The sequence below is a fragment of the Microcaecilia unicolor genome, chromosome 8 (genome assembly GCF_901765095.1).
Source record: "Microcaecilia unicolor chromosome 8, aMicUni1.1, whole genome shotgun sequence".
Taxonomy (NCBI): domain Eukaryota; kingdom Metazoa; phylum Chordata; class Amphibia; order Gymnophiona; family Siphonopidae; genus Microcaecilia; species Microcaecilia unicolor.
The window spans coordinates 192043381-192064369 of record NC_044038.1 but is presented as its reverse complement, the minus strand read 5'-3'; the positions used below and the strand labels follow the sequence as shown (position 1 = coordinate 192064369).

The following is a 20989-nucleotide window of genomic DNA, read 5'->3' as shown; positions in this document are numbered from 1 at the left end:
GAAAGTTGGAAGAGAGGCTACCGATACTTGTTTAAGCCCTCAATGGCTCAGAGTGCAATCGAGAATGGTTTCAAAATATATTACTGGTGGTATTATATGCCAGATAGACTACAACATTTATACCCAGAGACATCAGGAGAATGCTGGCGATCATGTGGAGCCAGAGGCACCTTTATGCATATTTGGTGGGACTGTCCGAAGATAGCAGCATATTGGAGGTCGGTGATCACATTGATACAGTGGGGGAAATAAGTATTTGATCCCTTGCTGATTTTGTAAGTTTGCCCACTGACAAAGACATGAGCAGCCCATAATTGAAGGGTAGGTTATTGGTAACAGTGAGAGATAGCACATCACAAATTAAATCCGGAAAATCACATTGTGGAAAGTATATGAATTTATTTGCATTCTGCAGAGGGAAATAAGTATTTAATCCCTCTGGCAAACAAGACCTAATACTTGGTGGCAAAACACTTGTTGGCAAGCACAGCGGTCAGACGTCTTCTGTAGTTGATGATGAGGTTTGCACACATGTCAGGAGGAATTTTGGTCCACTCCTCTTTGCAGATCATCTCTAAATCATTAAGAGTTCTGGGCTGTCGCTTGGCAACTCGCAGCTTCAGCTCCCTCCATAAGTTTTCAATGGGATTAAGGTCTGGTGACTGGCTAGGCCACTCCATGACCCTAATGTGCTTCTTCCTGAGCCACTCCTTTGTTGCCTTGGCTGTATGTTTTGGGTCATTGTCGTGCTGGAAGACCCAGCCACGACCCATTTTTAAGGCCCTGGCGGAGGGAAGGAGGTTGTCACTCAGAATTGTACGGTACATGGCCCCATCCATTCTCCCATTGATGCGGTGAAGTAGTCCTGTGCCCTTAGCAGAGAAACACCCCCAAAACATAACATTTCCACCTCCATGCTTGACAGTGGGGACGGTGTTCTTTGGGTCATAGGCAGCATTTCTCTTCCTCCAAACACGGCGAGTTGAGTTCATGCCAAAGAGCTCAATTTTTGTCTCATCTGACCACAGCACCTTCTCCCAATCACTCTCGGCATCATCCAGGTGTTCACTGGCAAACTTCAGACGGGCCGTCACATGTGCCTTCCGGAGCAGGGGGACCTTGCGGGCACTGCAGGATTGCAATCCGTTATGTCGTAATGTGTTACCAATGGTTTTCGTGGTGACAGTGGTCCCAGCTGCCTTGAGATCATTGACAAGTTCCCCCCTTGTAGTTGTAGGCTGATTTCTAACCTTCCTCATGATCAAGGATACCCCACGAGGTGAGATTTTGCGTGGAGCCCCAGATCTTTGTCGATTGACAGTCATTTTGTACTTCTTCCATTTTCTTACTATGGCACCAACAGTTGTCTCCTTCTCGCCCAGCGTCTTACTGATGGTTTTGTAGCCCATTCCAGCCTTGTGCAGGTGTATGATCTTGTCCCTGACATCCTTAGACAGCTCCTTGCTCTTGGCCATTTTGTAGAGGTTAGAGTCTGGCTGATTCACTGAGTCTGTGGACAGGTGTCTTTCATACAGGTGACCATTGCCGACAGCTGTCTGTCATGCAGGTAACGAGTTGATTTGGAGCATCTACCTGGTCTGTAGGGGCCAGATCTCTTACTGGTTGGTGGGGGATCAAATACTTATTTCCCTCTGCAGAATGCAAATAAATTCATATACTTTCCACAATGTGATTTTCCGGATTTAATTTGTGATGTGCTATCTCTCACTGTTACCAATAACCTACCCTTCAATTATGGGCTGATGCTCATGTCTTTGTCAGTGGGCAAACTTACAAAATCAGCAAGGGATCAAATACTTATTTCCCCCACTGTAACTAAAGTGCTACAACACCCATGCAGGCCGGAAAACTGCCTCCTGCATTTGAAACCGATATCATTAACAGGACTCCAACACAAGCTGGCTACGCAATATCTAGTGGCAGCCAAAATAGCAATAGCAAGAGACTGGAAAAAACCACAGCCACCTGAAATACAAAAGGTGCTGCAAAAAGTTGACTTTATGTATCAGATGGCAAAACTAACAGCTATAAGACGAGGGAGAATGGGAGCCTTTGACAAACTCTGGCAACCATATGAACAATCTCAAGAATAGAATCCAGCACCACCATGACACACGGGAGGGAGGGAGGGCAAAGGGTAATGAAGCAGGAGTGTATTAATAATTTCAGCTGTATGTAGTAAATTTTGCAATGTTGTAACTCCTGATAATGTTCTATATTATAAAAAACTAATAAAAAGGATTTTGAAAAAAAAAAATGATAAAGGAGATGGAACTCCTCCCATATGAGGAAAGGCCAAAGAAGTTAGGGCTCTTCAGCTTGGAAAAGAAGACGGCTGAGGGGGGATATGATTGAGGTCCTGAGTAGTGTAGAACAGGTGAAAATGAATTGATTATTCACTTTTTCAAAAAGTACAAAGATCAAGAGACACTCAGTGAAATTACATTTATTTGTTGCATTTGTATCCCACATTTTCCCACCTATTTGCAGGCTCAATGTGGCTTACAATTTCCGTCATGACTTATGCCATGTCAGAGTACAGATACAATTGGTAATATATATAGACACATGGATGATATAATGAACAATCAGGTAAAAAAAGGGGAGAATATGCAATTGGTATCACATATTGAACATGAATTACATGATAAATTAGGCAGTATTATATAGGGAGAAAACAATCCAATTGTTAAGTAGATGATGAAGAATTACGGTTCCAATTATGAGTCATTATGGTATGTCATGTTAAAGAGATGTGTTTTCAGTGCTTTACGGAAGTTAATTAGGTTGTGAATTTTTGGCATAGTCAGCAGGATTTTACTTAATTTTAGAGTATAATTTGGTAAAATCTATTCCTGGGAGTCTGGAGCAGGTTGCTGGGTACTTTGAAATTAGTTTTCCTTTCAGTACAGTTTAGCCATTTTAATAAAACTTATAGGTGTATTGGTGTGCCTTATTTTGGTGAGGTTTAAAAGGGAAGGAAGAGAAGAGAGAGAAAAGAGTGTCCTGAGCGTTTATTTTGCTTTCCTGGGGGGGGGGTTTGCTGTTGAGATAACACTATTCATCAGTGAAGCAGGAAGATGGATGGTGAAGCAATGAGAAGTCGAACTCCACAGATATTGACTCATACTGTGGTTATACCACAAGACTGAACTGTTCCTGATTTCTTTGGCTTCCCCAGACGTCCAGAAGATTTATCAGTAGAAGATCGGATAGATAAGATGACATCTTGGTTGAGGAACCTACGAGTCCCGGTGGAGGTAGTCCGAGATCATCTGAGAGGGATCGCAATGGACACCGTCAAGTATTCACTTCCCAGAGATTGTTCAGTGGAAGCTATATATGATTTATTGAGACAAGTGTATGGGGATCAAGTGGATTTGGGTCTGCAAATTCAAGAGTTTTATAATTACTGGCAAGGGGAAAAAGAATCCATCCGGGTTTTTGCATATAAGTTACAAGAAAAGATAGATGCAATTATGAAAAGGGACCGAAGAAGAATAAGGAACCTGGACAAAACATTGAAAGAACAGTTGTCTTCGTGATGAAGGGCTGAGAAGTATCTAAAAGAAATGTAAGATAATCCTGGTATGATGTTCTCTGATTTAATACAAGCTGCCATACGCTGGGCAGGAGGAGAAAGAGGTTTGGCTCTATCGGAATATTCTTCAAAGAAAATTCTGCAGAGACCTAGGGAAGATGCTGGAGGTCATCTTAGGACAGAAGAGATGGTTACAGTGGCTATGACGCAACAACTAGCAAGAATGGTTTCGCGTTTGTGTGAGAGACAAGAAAAAGAATGGGAACGTCAGAAAAATGAATGAGATAGGAGGCACTACATGAGCACCCAGGGTGAACACGAAGAACTCGTGTTGCTGAGATACATAAGCCTATAGGAGTTATTGCTAACTTGGAATCTGAAGGTCAGTAAAAACAACCAATGTTTGGAAGAATTTGCTGTCAAAAATAAAAGTGGATTGGGATAAGTTAGATTCTGTTCAAGTACAGATGCTGCAAGATTTGTTGTGGAAGCATAAGAATGTATTCTCTATAAATGTAGAGATAATCCTGGTATGAAAACTTTAAAACAAATAGGAGGAAATATTTTTTCACTCAAAGACTGGCAATCGCTGCCAGAGGATGTAGTAATGGTGGTTAGCGTAGGTGGGTTCAAAAGGGTCATTCCATGTCAAGTGGTCTGGTGGTCTCTGCGCGACCATCACGGATTTCGATGAAATTTTCTGTGAACATTCATACATGTCCCCAGTGAACATTGGTAAAGTTTTACGTTCGCCGAGGCAATACTTGCTGAGATATAGTAATCTGTTTGACCCCATACTGCAGCCTTCTATGGTATGACTCCGAGATTTCAGCAACTTTGAGACACTGTATCTCCAGCAATATTTTGTTGAGAGAAACAAAACTTGGCCATCTTGTACAACGTTTTGTGCTCTATTAAACAAATAAATAAAAAAATCTTCATGAGCCATTTCCATGAAGAAAACTTGGAGCAAACTTAGTCCAAAAAATTTGTGGCACGAAAAAATTGTAAGGTTTGGCTTTTTATATCTCTGGAATTAAAGATGTGATAAACGTGAAACTTTGCACACAACAACTTATCAACACAAGGTTTTCGAATATAAAATTTCATTCTCCTAATATTTTCCATTAGTTCACAAATTGAGTGTAAAGTTGAAGATTTTTGCAAAAACGCCAAAAATAGGGTATTTTTAGCCCACTTTTACAAAAAAAAGACCACCTGGAAACTCTTTTTAATCATTTTCATTAGAAAGAGCATGTTTCAAACCCCTTAAAAACGTAGGGTTGGTTTTTCATCACTGGAATATAAGGCCCTAGAAATAGGGACAAAGTTGAGTACGTTGCTATCGCAACGTCATATACTTCAACATGCATTTTTCTATATTGTGTTGTTTTCTTTCCATTTCTGCTGAAGTTTAAAGTGTATAATTCATTTTTTGTATGCTGTATGAATCTGTTAGTCTACTAGTGGTGCTTCCACACTAATGACATTGGTTAACTATTCTGTAAGTACCTTATTGATGCCGCGCATTAGCATGTTTCGGCTATAGGATTCTGTACTGTGCAGGTGTAGTTGTATGTTTCTGTCATAACATAAGAATCTTTATAACTTCTCTATTTCAGATTCGCATTAATTTAATACACTTCATATTATTAATTATTGCGATTTTGCTTAATGTGCGAAAAATGAATGTCAAAGAGTCATCTGACAATCCCACTTTGCCCATTGGCGTTGTTGGAAAAAAATTGTCATCAACTTGCCACCATGGTTCATTTTATTCTAAAGATATTGGGCTGCATTATGTGCACAGCTTGTCCGCCAATGAAAAAATGCTCATTACTCGGCGATCGGAGGTTGGTTGAGTTCACAGACGACGACCAAATCTGCCTGCATCACAAAGCGATGTATTTGGGAAAAGTACGAAATGAAGCAAAAGTTGTGCTGCAATCCATTCGACAAACAAAATCACATAGTTAAACATGGACTGTTGAAAGTCGATCTAGCCATGTCCGATGATTTGAAAAAATTGAAAACAAATGTGAAGCCGGGCCAAAAAGTGTGTTCCAAGTGTAAAGCCAAATATGTTTCTATGGTCGAAAGCAAGGCAGAGTCATTGTCATCAGGAAATTACGATATGGACATTTCAGACACACTTGATCAAAGTTTGACTGATTTGGGGACTTCTCCAATAAGAATTCGGAGGTTGGCCAGTAGGGATAAAACTTGACATGTGAAACGAAAAATTGAACACGTGCAGAAAGTGGTAGCAGAAAAAATAATGGTAGCCGCTGCAGTATCAGCCGAAGATATTGGACAAACTAGCAAGTCGGCTGCTAAGGAATGCCTGTCATGCCAAGATTACACTGATCTAATCGAAGATGTGAAATCGAAAATTAAAATATCCAATAGATCCATGAAAATTCAATTATTGACTTTGGCCCCAAAGAGTTGGTCAGTATCAGTGACAGCAAAAACGTTTAGCGTTTCAGAACGTATGGTTAAAACAGCGTGAAAATTAAAGCAAGAGAGAGGCATTTGTGCACTACTGGATAACTTAAAAGGATTAACAACTTCTTTACTTTTAAGCCGCTTGAAAGATAATTCCTTCTAATACCTAACTTTAAAAGATTAACAACTTTTCTACTTTTAAAAACAAATTGTAATGTAAAAACAAATTGTAATTTAATATTGTCTGACCAGATAGTTGGTGTCCATATTGGACCTTCAATTTGAAAATCACCCTTAGATTGTAACCTATATGCCAATAGAGTGATCTGATTACCTTTTTCATGACTTGGACCTCATTCCACTCTATAATACCTCAAATATTGCAGCGTATCTAGTAGCACCTTGGACTCTAAATTAACATTAATGTTGCCCAATAACAATATATTTTTGGCTATCAAATTAGCCCTAGAAATAAAATCCCTAAAATCATCTTGGGCTAATTTTCCAGGAGGACAGAAAACAAATACACAACCTGATTTTCCCTGTAGTGTGTCATCCTCCAAAGAAGGGGTAATACAGGAAAGCATCTGCCAGCTATATTGTTGGTTGTCAAACGTAAATGCAAAGTAGGGCTGATTACCTTCATGGAGGGGGTTGGAAAAGAAGGTGGAACTTAAGTCTATAACTGAAAAATAAGTGGCAGGGATTTGAGTCCATATGTCATGTGGGTTAGGCAAAACAAGGAATTGCAATAGCATTTAAGGTATGTAAATCATGAAAAAACATGTACGTCTTGCCGCGTGCTTTAAATGTTGGCAAGATTGGGGTGTTGCAGTGGGATAAATGGCACCTCAATGGAGTAGGTAAGCAAGCCTTATTCCCTCCAAAGCAGGCTTAAGGAGAGGGTACTGTCTGATCCATGGTTTAGGTTTTGTGGGATGAATTCGATTGAGCACAGGCACCACTTTCCAACATTTGCTCCTGGAGAGGCCCATAAGTGAGGCAACAAGCCCTCCATCTCTAGTTGTTGCTCCCTCAAAGGAAAGAGTGCACCTGTACTGCTATGGATTTACAGCCTGTTTCACTAACACAGACTACTCAATAATTACTGTGGATTCTTTTGGATTCGTATTAGGTAAATGAGACTTTCATTAGCGGTACTAAAATCTACAATTATTAAGGTATATATACAATGATTAGCTATATAACTGAAAAGAAACAATGCCTATAATCATTCTATCTATAATTAAAGAAAACCTATCTATAAACAATCATTATATCACTGGTCCCTACATCTAAGCAATGCTAGGAGTTCTAGACCAGGAAAAGAAGCAATAAAACAATCATCACTGGAGAGTCTGCTGGGGGCATTTCAAGATGGCGGATGTTGCCTGTTAGCATGCATCGAGGCTCTCTGGATTTTTTTTCCTTTTCTATCTTAAACATAATAGTTTTCTCTGAAAGATGCCTCATCCAAAAAGGAAAGGGGTGGTAAAAAGCTTACCATCCGTGGCAGGAACCACCCAGTTAGTCCAGTCGACCCTCGATAGTTTTGCTACAAGCACGCCACGGGAGAAGGAGGCGAGGAGCCCTGCTGTGGGAGCGTCTGGAGGAGCGACGACTCCCCTGGGGCTAGTAACAACTCTTTCCTCACCAGATCTTAACCCTCCTCTGTGTCCTGCAGGCACAAGAGGTGAGGCAGAGTTTTCAGAAGTCTCCGAAGGGGGGGGGGGGGCTGAGGAATCCTCAACGGACGGAGCCTCGCCCGAGAAGCCTGCAGATGATTTACAGCAGGAGCTATTAGCTCCCACAGAGGTAACCCTAGGAAGCATTTGGATAATGTTACAGCATTTGAATAAGACAATTACAAAAGCTGCTTCGGACACTGCCTCTTTGGTGATTAAAGCTGATCTTTTGTCTGACTCTGTAGAAAAAATCAAGCAAGATACTGATAGCCAGAAAATACTTTTCCAACAAGAACTAAGTTCACTAAAACAACTGAGTGCCTGATTAAGGATAAAGTTATTATCCATAACAAAATCGATCAGCTTGAAAACTTTAACAGGTGGCTCAATTTGCGAATATTGAATTTTCCTAAAATGGTAGAACTGAGTGCTCTTGAATTGTTTAAAAAATATTTGTCTGATATTCTCAACTACTCCTCTGACCATATTCCCCCAATAAACAAAATCTACTATCTTCCAATACTGCAAAAAAGGAGAGAGGAGGAAAAGAGAAAACCAGAGAATCAAATGCAACAAGCTTCCAGATTACAAAATTTGACTGCATTCCTAGAGCAATCCTTAACCGAAATCCACACTCGCTCTATGTTGTTGGTTTCTTTAGTCTTCGAGCAAGACTTGAACTCAATAATGAAGTTCTATTTTTAAAATGCTTTAAAAGAATTATTGGGCGCACGAATATGGATTTACCCGGATGTTACAAGAGCAACTCAGGAAAAACGGAGAAAGTTTCTTGCATTAAGAGAAGATACCAAAGCACTGGGGGCCAGTTTTTTACTGGCATACCCGTGCAAATGTATGATAAGATATGTGGGTAACAAATATGTTTTCTATGAACCGGATCAGCTGAAAAGCTTTATTGCTTTAAAGAAAATTACCAAATGACTTTCGGGACTAGTGTTGAGTAAAGTAATTGTAAAATAGCCCGTGGTTTGGGTCGAGGCCTTATTGCCTATTATGAACTAATATGATATATGTTCTCCTCAACTTTACTGACCTCCCCCTCTAAATTAGTGGTCTAAGAAAAGAGGAATATTTACTTTAGAATATTTTTTTGTTATTTCAGATAATATCTCTGTGTTTCTTGTACAAGATATATCTTGTGAATAAGGTTTGAAATATTATAAATATATAAATTAAAAAAAAAAAACAATCATCACTGGTCCTTAGGTCATCCAGGCTCTTGTCATCAGCTGGGGGGCCCTGTTCACAGTGAAATCCAGGAGCTTCTTTGACCAGGAGTCTGGTTCTACGCGGTGCGTCCGCCCATAGATGGGCTTCCCACTTCACTGTCAGAGGCCCCCCTTTTTTTATTAGGTTTAGAACTCATGTTCAGAGCTAAGGAAAATTACAGAATGCTTGAGAGTTTCTCTGTTTAGGTAAACAAGCCATACTGTGGGAATATGGTCACATGTTTCTTAGTCCAGGTGGCCAGTCTGAACTCGAAAACAGGCCCCATCTTTCCCTTCACATAACAAGTTTAGAGCTGTGTCTTATCTTCTACATTCCAACTTATTTTCACACAAAGTTAAACAATCATTTTTAAACAGAGTTATTTCTAATCAAAAATACAGACCCTGAGTGCTCTGGTCGGTCAAGGCAGAGTTGAAAAACAATCTTTAAAATTCACTTTTATTACATTCGGTCTTTGATTTTCAACTCTGTCTGAGTGACAGTCCATACATAAGTCATTACTCTACATCAGGTAAAACAACCAAAAAAAAAAAGGGAACAAGACAGATTATACAAATGGATAATATACTGAGCACTAATTTCAACAAACATACTAAACTTAGTAAGAAGTATAGTCCAAGGGCAAATGTTAATAATGCTGCCCACTTATAACTAACCAAAATTCAGTATTACAAATAATACACACTGCTTAGTTACATTAAACTACACAATTTGCCTAGAACGAAAGAGGTCAGTGCACAAGGCAGTATTTGAAATTATTAATCAGGTTGTGGAAGGAATCCACCGGTAAAATTCACCTCCACAAGTGTTCAGAGTTAGTCATCTTGAGCCTTATTCCTTTGTATAAGGGCAAATAAATATTACAACATGCAAGTAGTAAATTATGCTATATTAATTTCTACTTGTAAACTATCTGAGTATAATAAAAAAAAAACCTTTATCATATTGCAAAATGTAAGCTGATTAATGTCAGTTCGAATACATTTTACTTTAGCTAAAGTTTGAGCATCAATAGCCTTTTTCGCTACACTTGTACCAAAAGCTCCTAACAAGGTATCATACCATGCTCATTTTACTCTACAATTAAGGGTACTACAGTATTTACATAGGTCTTCATAGGTGTAGCATTCACACAAGAAGAATAGAAACGTACTAATTGGTAGTGTAAATGTCAACAATGTCTGCATTTTGGGGTCAACAGTGCTATATTGTCTGTCTCTGACTTGTGCAAGTCATATTAAACTCATTCGTGTGGCAGGGCTCCTTTCCATACTTAATAGTTGCCACAGGATACATCTAGTAAGCTGAACATGTGTAATTATCTTGTTGTCAGATTTCACTATGATTCCTCCATCTCCCAATCAGCTTGCCCTGACTCTTGGCTGTCAGTCATAAATGCCCACCGGGGGTAATAGCCATACCCAAAGACACCATAAGAAGAAGGATTACTGATTCTTACAAAGATCTATGAATAAAGCATATAAACAGATCAGTTATTCTCTAAGGTAACACGTATTTGCTGGGATATAAGTCCATTCTTCTTGCCAAGATCGGAGGATCAAGACGAGGTTATATTATGACTTAAGGCACATTGTTGTACTAATTAGCCTTCAAAATGGGAACCATTAACAATTCTAAAGTTTTAATAGTGTTGCTTGCAAGGATGCGCAATTACATATATAGAATTATCTACTGTTGTGCACACATATTTACATCCTTGCAAATTGGGCAAAGTTCCTATATAATCCATCTGCCAAATTTGTTCAGATAATTTTCCCCTTTATAATTGACCCTTAGACATGTGGGGAACAGATTGCCTAATCTGGTATTAACAGACCAGACATTCAACAATAACAGTTCTAACATAATTTAAACTAATACCATGATCTGTTGCCCACCTGTAAGTGGCCTTTCTTCCCAGATGTTCACATTTTTGGTGCGCCCATTTCGCCAAACCTGAGCAGTTATCCAGCTCTTCCATAGTCTTCCACGTCGAGGCTGTAGAGACGTTCTAAAGTATCACCCTTGCAATGGGCATCTACATAAAAGACAGTAACATTAGTATTTTACACAATTCCAGATATCTTGCCACAATTCTCTGCTTGGCACAATTCTCTGCCCCACAAATCTTGGATATATTTACCAATTATTTTTGTACCAAGTACTACTACTACTACTACTTATCATTTCTAAAGCGCTACTAGACGTACGCAGCACTGTACATTTGAACATGAAGGTAGCCAAGTGGCTAATCTGTTTGCCGCAGACTATGTTAGTATATATACATGTCATCCCGAGCCGGTGAGATTTTCTTTCTAACCGTGGATTATCTTGATATACTTTGTGTTTGTTGATGTAAAGATATATTTTTTTCACAATCAGCCATACATCATAGACTCCTGAGGAAGGGACTTGTGCGCCAAAACACGGCAGCTGTGTTGAGTCGTTCTTCTTTTTTTCTTGCAATAAAGAACCTGTTTTTCATGACTACGTCTCCTCTAGTGTTTGAGAAGAGCGAACTCTCCCTACTTTTCTGCTTCTGCATTCTTCTGACGTAGAGAACTAGTACACCTCCACCTTTAGGTGTTTTTTTTGTTTGTTTTATGTTTGAGGAAATAAACACACAACACAAGTATAACATAATAGCTAAAGCTTTAGGAGAGACCATCATGCAGCTGCTTTGCTAGATAGGCTTCTAATACCCATTTCAGTTGAGCTGTTTTTATTAGCAATTTTCAGGATACAGATACATTCCTTGGCATGATAAGATAATTGGCAAGCAACACACTTTTACTTTCTCAGTCCCTTTTTGTTATATTAACAGGTACCATATCTTTCTGGCCCACACACATCCTTCTTTGGCTCAGCTACACACACTTTGCTCAGTTTCTTTCATGTCTCAGGTTTCAAGGCCTTTGCTAGTATTTTTGAGTCATCAGATAATTATCCTTACCAAATATTCAGAGCTCATACCCTTCAAGGCTACTGTTTTCAGCTTCAGAGGAACGCAACAATTCCTCTTCATTATATGACTGAAACAGATTTTCTATTTCTCCTTCATCCCCTACTGGATCTCAACTCTCCAGTTTTCCTGGGTCCCCTCCAGGGCCCTTACAACAATTCCATCCCTTTTATCATGCCATCTTTCTCTAAACCTTTCTCTGTGGTGTGGTGACCTAGACTGCACACAGTACTCAAGGTACAGACACACAGACCTATATAGAGGCATGATGATGATCTCTGTTTTGTTCTCCATCCCTTTTTGGATAATGTCTAACATTCTGGTCTGGGTTTTTTGACAGCTTTGGCACACTGGACTAAATTTCAACAACATATTTTCCCAAAATGACGAGAGATATCTTTCTTGGGTGGTGATGCCTCTCACACAGTGCAGTATTTTGCCCCTGTAGTTGGTATTTTTTCCTGTATGCCCGTTTTACTATAGGGTCCACTGCATAAAATACACGGTAACAGTGTTTTTGCGTGATAACATTTTAGTAAATTCCCCCCAAAATCTCATCTGCCACCAACCCATGAGGGAAAAAATAACTGAGGTGAATTGATTGGATTGGCATTTTCCAAGAATCAATATATGTAATCTAGTTTGACTAATTTCTTCGTAGACAGAAAATACACATAAATACTGATAAAAGCTCACAACACAAAAGTCTATTGAAAACCAGATTACTCCCAAACCATCTTGGATATGGGAGGAAACAAAACTGAATGAGAAAAAAAATCTCCTGTCTTCTCCTTTATCCAAAACAGAGTTCACTTCTGTCAGGCCCTGAGTTTGCTGGTGGGGGTCTTTCAGAATCAAGCTTTGTGCAAACTGTAGCAGTTTTTACATTCCTGCTGTATAAGTAATTATAATTTCACCCTCCACTGGCCAATCGCTTGGTGTTCAAGAAAATTCTGTGTGTACCAAATTGCAAGCTATACTACTCTAACAATGTATTTGAGTCAAGTAGGCTTGATTGTAGGAGGAACAGACCTCAGGTGCTCAGTGTGCTATTCCAGGGTTTGATCATGGATTTAGCCATACAACCACCGAGTGAGCTTCTTCGGTGCCGAAAATACATAAAGATAGCAAAAACCCACCGGGAAGACCGATAGTGGCCTCTAACAATTCTATACTAGAACCACTATCACAATACGTTGACTGGTTTTTGCAACTAATTGTGTCAGCTGGTAAATCGTATTGATATTGTGTATCTGGATTTTCAAAAGGCGTTTGACAAGGTACCTCATGAAAGGCTACAGAGGAAATTGGAGGGTCATGGGATAGGAGGAAATGTCCTATTGTGGATTAAAAACTGGTTGAAGGATAGGAAACAGAGAGTGGGGTTAAATGGGCAGTATTCACAATGGAAAAGGGTAGTTAGTGGGGTTCCTCAAGGGTCCATGCTAGGACCGCTGCTTTTTAATATATTTATAAATGATTTAGAGATGGGAGTAACTAGCGAGGTAATTAAATTTGCTGATGACACAAAGTTATTCAAAGTCGTTAAATCACGACAGGATTGTGAAAAATTACAAGAGGACCTTACAAGACTGGGAGACTGGGAGACTGGGCGGCTAAATGGCAGATGACGTTTAATGTGAGCAAGTGCAAGGTGATGCATGTGGGAAAAAAGAACCCGAATTATAGCTACGTCATGCAAGGTTCCACGTTAGGAGTTACGGACCAAGAAAGGGATCTGGGTGTCGTCGTCGATAACACACTGAAACCTTCTGCTCAGTGTGCTGCTGCGGCTAAGAAAGCGAATAGAATGTTGGGTATTATTAGGAAAGGTATGGAAAACAGGTGTGAGGATGTTATAATGCCGTTGTATCGCTCCATGGTGCGACCGCACCTTGAGTATTGTGTTCAATTCTGGTCGCCGCATCTCAAGAAGGATATAGTAGAATTGGAAAAGGTGCAGCGAAGGGCGACTAAAATGATAGCGGGGATGGGACGACTTCCCTATGAAGAAAGACTAAGGAGGCTAGGGCTATACAGCTTGGAGAAGAGACGGCTGAGGGGAGACATGATAGAGGTATATAAAATAATGAGTGGAGTGGAACAGGTGGATGTGAAGCTTCTGTTCACGCTTTCCAAAAATACTAGGACTAGGGGGCATGCGATGAAACTACAGTGTAGTAAATTTAAAACAAATCGGAGAAAATTTTTCTTCACCCAACGTGTAATTAAACTCTGGAATTCGTTGCCGGAGAAAGTGGTGAAGGCGGTTAGCTTAGCAGAGTTTAAAAAGGGGTTGGACGGTTTCCTAAAGGACAAGTCCATAAACCGCTACTAAACGGACTTGGAAAAATCCAAAATTCCAGGAATAACATGTATAGAATGTTTGTACGTTTGGGAAGCTTGCCAGGTGCCCTTGGCCTGGATTGGCCGCTGTCGTGGACAGGATGCTGGCTCGATGGACCCTTGGTCTTTTCCCAGTATGGCATTACTTATGTACTTATGTACTCATTTTCAAAGAATCATTGATGCAGTATCTACATATGACTTTCAATTTTTAATGGTAATGTTTGATGTAGTATTTTTATACTCATTGCCTCAGCATCAATGTTTACAAATTTTGACAGATTATCTTGACAGTAGACCAAGACCACATCAAGTTCCAACTTCTTTTTTTCGTTACCATTGTGGAAATAGCATTAACTATGAATTTTTTTTCTTTTCAGAAATAGCTTTTATCTACAAAAAAGGGAGTAGCCATGGGAGATACATTTGCCCCCCTCTATTGCTGGGCTATCACGATGCAATATTCCAAGTGTCACATTTCATTCTTGGATGTATTAATAAAGCAATCTGCCCAGAATTTTGTCTCAGAAGTATGCATTAAAGAAATGGATCGGAACTCATTGCTCCATTATCGAAGTAACCATCCAATGGTGGTTAAAAGAACTTTGCCATTTTCTCAGTATTTGATGTATAGAGGGATTTGTATGCAAAAAGAAAGTTTTACAAAACATTCTAATCAGCTTACTACCAAATTGTTGCAAAGAGGATATCCTGAGAAAATCTTAAAACAAGCATACACAAGAGGTAAACACAACCATAGGGGAATGGTTGTTAAACCCCAAGCCCAAATATGACCAGGAGGACATTCAAACCTGTATTCTCCATTATGCTCAAGGCATCTCAGTAGCAGTAAATATCATCAAACAACACTGGAGAATAATACAAACACATCCAGCACTTAGAAATCATCAATTAAGAATAGCTTACTCCCGAGTCGCGTGATGTGAGCGGCGGTGGACGCTTCTTAGCTCACTGCGAGGAGCCTCTCTCCTCTCAACATCTATTTTACATCGACAGTAAAAACTTTTGAATAACGAATTTACCTTACTGGTCAAGGAGTCTATGGACAAGTATCTGAGTGCACTGACTGGCGCCACAAATGTCCACCAAACCGCCGCACTGGGGGCAGGATCGTGTTAAGTCGGGAGAGGACAAGATGGCGCCCTCCTCCCAACTGCTGTCGACTCCTTCAGAATTCATTCCAGAACTCCACCGAACCGGAGAGCTAGAATGTAGGGTCTCAGACGCGGAAGACCTGCTGCAAACACAGAGCAAAAGCATAGAACGACTGGAGGCCCTAACGCGGGCACAGCAAGGCAAGCTGGAAAACCTACAAAATAGGGCACGACATGAGAACTTTAGATTTGTGGGCTTTCCTGAGTCCGTACCAGAGTGTTCTCTGTTTACCATGCTAGAGACTTGGCTCTTGGCGCACTTCCCCACTGCAAGGACTCAGGGAGCAATCTACCTGGATAGGGTACACGGTGTGGGCCCACCGTGGCTGAATGCTGACAAGCCCAGAGTGGTGGTCGCAAAATTTCATTGATATTCTCAGAAGGCCCAAATTCTGCGCCTTTTATAAAAGTAAAACGGAGGATGCACAATTCGAGGAAAGACCAATTCGAAATTTTCAGGATTACTCATCGACTCTTTCTACCAAGCGGCAGGCTTTCTCCTCAGTTTGCACCCAACTTGTCACGAAACAACTGTGTTTTTCCCTACAGTATCCTGCCACATTGAAGGTTCAACATGGCAATCAGTAGCATTCTTTTCAAACTTCTGAGGAGGCAATGGCTTGGCTGCAGACTTTGGAAGCTACATGATCTAGCGACCCAGCTTTATATGGTGAACAATCGTTATTATCCTTACAGGTTGAAAGCTGAAAGTTAATTTCACTAGCTGTCGGTTAAAGTGTTTTGCTATTGATGTGTGTTTACTTAGAGGGGGAAGGTACCCCTTGATCTTTAGCATCCTCACGACCCCCAGTCCTACTCTCTCCAGAGGGATTAGGCTCGGATGTTATGCTAATTTTATGCATTTGGGTCTTTTTTTTCTTTTTTCACTCAATATAATGCCCGCGGCGAACAGCTCAACTCTCCGCCTCATCTCATGGAACGTTTCAGGTATATTGTCCCCAGTGAAATATTCCAAAATTCTAACGCAGCTTAAACGCCATAAAGCAGCTATTGCATGTATCCAAGAAACAAAGTTATCGGATTCAGAACATGAAAAACTGTGCCAACAGTGGGTGGGGGAGTGTTTTTACTCTTCCTCTGGCAATAGATGGGGAGGGGTGGCGATATTAATTAAAAAGGTTCTCCCATGCCAACTGCGCCTCGTTTACAAGGTTTCAGAAGGGAGGGTGGTCTTGATTCATATTAAACTGTTTGGACAGTGTTTTTATCTTTGTGCAGTGTACAGCCCTAATGTTCATCTCATTTTTTCCAGGTTCTAACCTCGTTGGGGCTCCAACATTCTGATGCGCCTTGGGTGTGGGCGGGAGATTTTAACCAAGTTCTAGACTCTGAGCTGGACCATTTGGGAGGCCGGCCTAGCCAAGGAATGGGGGGGCAGGGGTTTGCCCGCTATGTGTAAATCATTGCAAGTGGTGGACCCTTGGCGCCTCTTACACCCCTCCATGAGAGACTACAAACATCAATCTAAAGCCCACCAATCTCGGTCTCACATAGATTCCATCCTTTTGTCTAAGGACTGGTTCTTCAGAGTGCAGCAAGCAGACATAGGGCCCTTAGAGATCTCGGACCATACATTAATTTGGCTAGATTTAACCTTTGACAATCAGGGGGAGCAGAGTTCTTCTTGGTGCTTCCCCTCTTTTCTGTTCCATGATACAGCTTTCTCCACTTATATTAGAGAACAATGGTATCAATATGTAGCCTTTAATGAAGCATCTTGTGAATCTCCAGTTGTATTTTGGGTGGCCTCTAAGGCTGTTTTCAGGGGTGGGGTAATAGCATACATGAGTGCTAGGTCTAAACATCTCTCAGCGGGTATTATTCGCTTGGAGCGAGGTTATCGTACAGGAAAGAAAACTTGTCTCACCCTACCCAATACAACTGTGATACCATGTCTGCGGCCTTAACCGCATTAAACTCGCTAATTCATGAGCAAACCAAGAAACGCCTTTTTGCGAGACGTTTACATTTCCACCATTTTGGCAACAAGACGGGAAAGCTACTGGCGCACATGGCTCGTACTCCTACTCAGCGCCAGTTGATTCCGTCGATTGTATTGCTGGGAGGGACTAGGGTGCATGGTTCAAATGAGATAATGCGGGTATTTCATACCTATTTTTCTAAAATGTTTTCCAGAGATGCTGTGAAGGGCGGCCCTTTGGCCCTGGATTATTTGGAGGATGTGGGCTTGCCTTGATTATCCCAGGCCAACCAGAACCAACTTTCTTTGCCACTTCGGGCCCAAAAAATCCAACAGGTCCTTAAGTTACTTCCCCAGGCTCTACCCCGGGCCCAGACGACTTTTCGAGCAAATATTTTTAAATGTTACCCCCACAATTTTGTGGTCCCCTTATCGAGTACTATGAGTCAGTGATCCAATGGGGGGTGCTTTTCTCCTCACGAAAACGAGGCTCTAATTACATTGATACCCAAGCCAGGCAAGCCATGAGATCATCTAGAATCTTACAGACCAATTTCCCTGAAAAATGTGGATCTCAAAATTCTGGCCCGGGTGCTGTTGGACCGTTTGGCTCCCCACATTCCTTCCCTGGTGGAGGTGGGGTTTGTGTGGGATAGACACTCTGTAGTTAACGTTCTCAAGGTCTATAGCCCATTGCCACTCCTCTAAAACAAAGTTGCTGCTAGTCAGCTTAGATACGGAAAAAGCGTTTGATAAGTTTCGCTGGGACTATTTCAGGTTTTGTCATATATGGGCCTGGGGGGCTGGTTTCTCCAAGCAATTGAAACTTTATACCAGAGGCCGACAGCGCGCCTGCTGGTCATGCGATTAAATCTCCTACTGTGGACGTCCCGTCGGGTACGAGACGGGGCTGTCCTCTTTCCCCTTTGCTATGTTTGTTATACCTGGAACCATTATTGCACACTATTGTGGCAGACCCGGATATTTCCAGAGTTTTCCTCCCTGCCCAGTCAGTGAAGTTATTGACTTTTGCAGATGACCTGTTTTGACTCTAACCCACCCACAGCAATCCTTGCCTCGTCTGTTGTCGGTCATTGATGTGTGGGGTTTTTTTCAGGTTTCTCTCTCAACCTACAGAAATCTGTGGCTCTGCCGATCCAATCTGAGATAAGGGAGACCTGGGAGGGAACATTCCCACTACAATGGGCCACACAGATGGTAACTTACCTGGGTGTTAGAATCCCGGTGTCATGTCCCCTACCTCAACGCAAGCGGCATCCTCGGGCTGCGCAGGGTCCCATCAACACGCACAGCCCTGAGCCATGTGTGTGGTGTACTTTTCTGGCTGCAGGCTCCTTGATTGCTTTGCTTCAATGAACCTGGCTCTGCTCTCTTCTCTGCCTAGCTTCCAGCTCCTTGATTGCTTTGCTTCCACCCACCTGGGTCTGCTCTTCCTCTGCTGGGCTTCCCTTGCTTCTCTCCTATTGGTCTTCCGGTTCCTCCTTCCCCTGCTCTTGTCCTATGGCTGTGCCTCTTCTCCCTGCTGATGTCAGACGCCAGCACTTTATCATCTGAGCTCTCCCTAGACTCCTTGCTTCGGCTTCTACTTTGGTAGGTGTTACTTGCTCAGTAGTGTGCTTCTCCTCTACTTTGTTGGTGACTTAGCCTGTACCTGGATTACTCTCATGTCTGCTGCCTGCCTACTGACTCTGCCTGTACCTGGATTACTCTTGTGTCGGCTGCCTGCCTCCTGACCTTGCCTGTACCTGGATTACTCTCGTGTCTGCTACCTGCCTACTGACTCTGCCTGTACCTGGATTACTCTCTTAACCTGCTGCCTTTGCCTGTACCTGGATCTCTCTCTTGCCTGCTGCCTGTCTGGCCATCATGTTCATCACCCTGCTTCCAGCTCCATCTTGTAAGCCCTGCAGGCCGCCCGCACTTAGGGGCTGAACCTCTGGGGAACAGCGGTCAGCACAGGTGAAACCCGGGGTTGTCCAGCCGCCAAGCAGAACCTGGTCTGAGTACCGGGCTTGGCAGCGCTCTACTTGGTACAAGAACTCACAGGTCTGACACCCGGCGGATTTATCCTTGCTTTATTCATCAAACATGGAATTTTTGAAAATCCTTGTGGCTGATACTTTACAGGGCTGGCAGTCTTTACCTATTTCTCTCTTTGGGCGGGTAGCACTTTATAACATGGCTCTGTTTCCGACCTGGATTTATGTTTTTCAAACATTGCATCTTTTTTTTTTTTTTTGCAGTATAAAGACTAGAGATGGCTGCGCAAGCGGTTGAATAAATTCCTTTGGCAAGGGAAGCGGGCCTGTATGTCATTTGCGAGGGCACTGCTGCCACATAACAAAGGAGGCCTGGGTCTTCTGGACCTACACCTCTTTTCAATGGCCAGCTGTATGCGCCATCTCTCGGATTGGTTCTGTTCTACTTAATATTTTTCCAGCACTCCCACAGAGACCCGCTGGTTTGGACCCTTACTCTTTGCCTACTGGCTCCAAGCTCAAGTGGGTCGAGTGGCACCATTGGGCCCTGTTTCTTCCATTTTTCGACGACTACGCCAAGCGTGGCGTTGGTTGTGCATATTTTTTCTTTGAATAATACAGTCTCTCCTGCTTCCTATTAGGAGCAATCCCACTTTCCTGGCGGGTGGCTCCTCAATTGTTTTTTGTCAGGCTTTCTGGGGAATACACTATCTGTGCCATGTCTTGTCAGAGCAGGGAATGATAAAACCCTTCTCAGCTCTCTGTGAAGTGTACAAGTTTTAAAAGCAAGATGTTTTTGCCTATTTACAGTTACACCATTATGTTCAATCTTTGCCAAAGGACTCGCTGACCTCTGAAATTTGGGAGTGTTATAATTCTATGTTTGGTTTAGATGCTCAATTGCGTATTCCTTTGAAATATTATCACTCACACCTAAGGGATTCTACAACGCAGTATGACTACTCCCTGGTGACTCAGCAGTGGAGCGTGGACTTGAACACACATCTCGCCCAAGAGCAAGTACGTGCCAGTCTGTTGATAATATATCGTTTGACAAAGAATGCTAACTGGTGGGAGTTACAACTTAAATTTATATTCAGATTACATGTATCCCCCCACAGAGCCTTCCATGCTACCCTACGAGAATCTGATAATTGCCCTAAGTGTGATGGCGAAGGGGCTCATTTGGGACATATGTTTCTGGACTTGCCCACCAGAGAACGCTTTCTGGAAAGACTTGGCATTACATGTGTCAACTTTATGGAAGGTTTCTTGGTACCAGAACTATTTAACTGTTTTACATTGCATGGCAAAACACCAGCAGGTTTTGAAGGCTTTTCTACAATGTTCCATCCTTATGGCAAAAAAAGTGATTTTACAACTATGGCTGCGTCCAGAGCCCCTGACAGTTGCACAGTGGCGTTCGACGATGATTCACCTGTGCTTTTTAGAGCGTAGGAGTATTTTGGACCTATCCTTCAAAAAAGGGGCATTGTACTGTATGGCATGGGCCCATTCTGGGACTCGCTCACTCCTTTGGCATGAAGTTGAATTCTAAATTCCTGATGTGGGAGGGTTAGGGTGGGAAAGGGTTGGTTGCTAGGGTGGGAAAGGGTTG

General features: G+C 41.8%; 1 protein-coding gene across 3 annotated transcripts in view; it reads left to right on the top strand.

The window, feature by feature from the left end:
* TBC1D20 (TBC1 domain family member 20) overlaps nucleotides 1-20989 on the top strand; it is a 102462-nt gene that overhangs the window by 69680 nt on the left and 11793 nt on the right. The window lies entirely within an intron of this gene.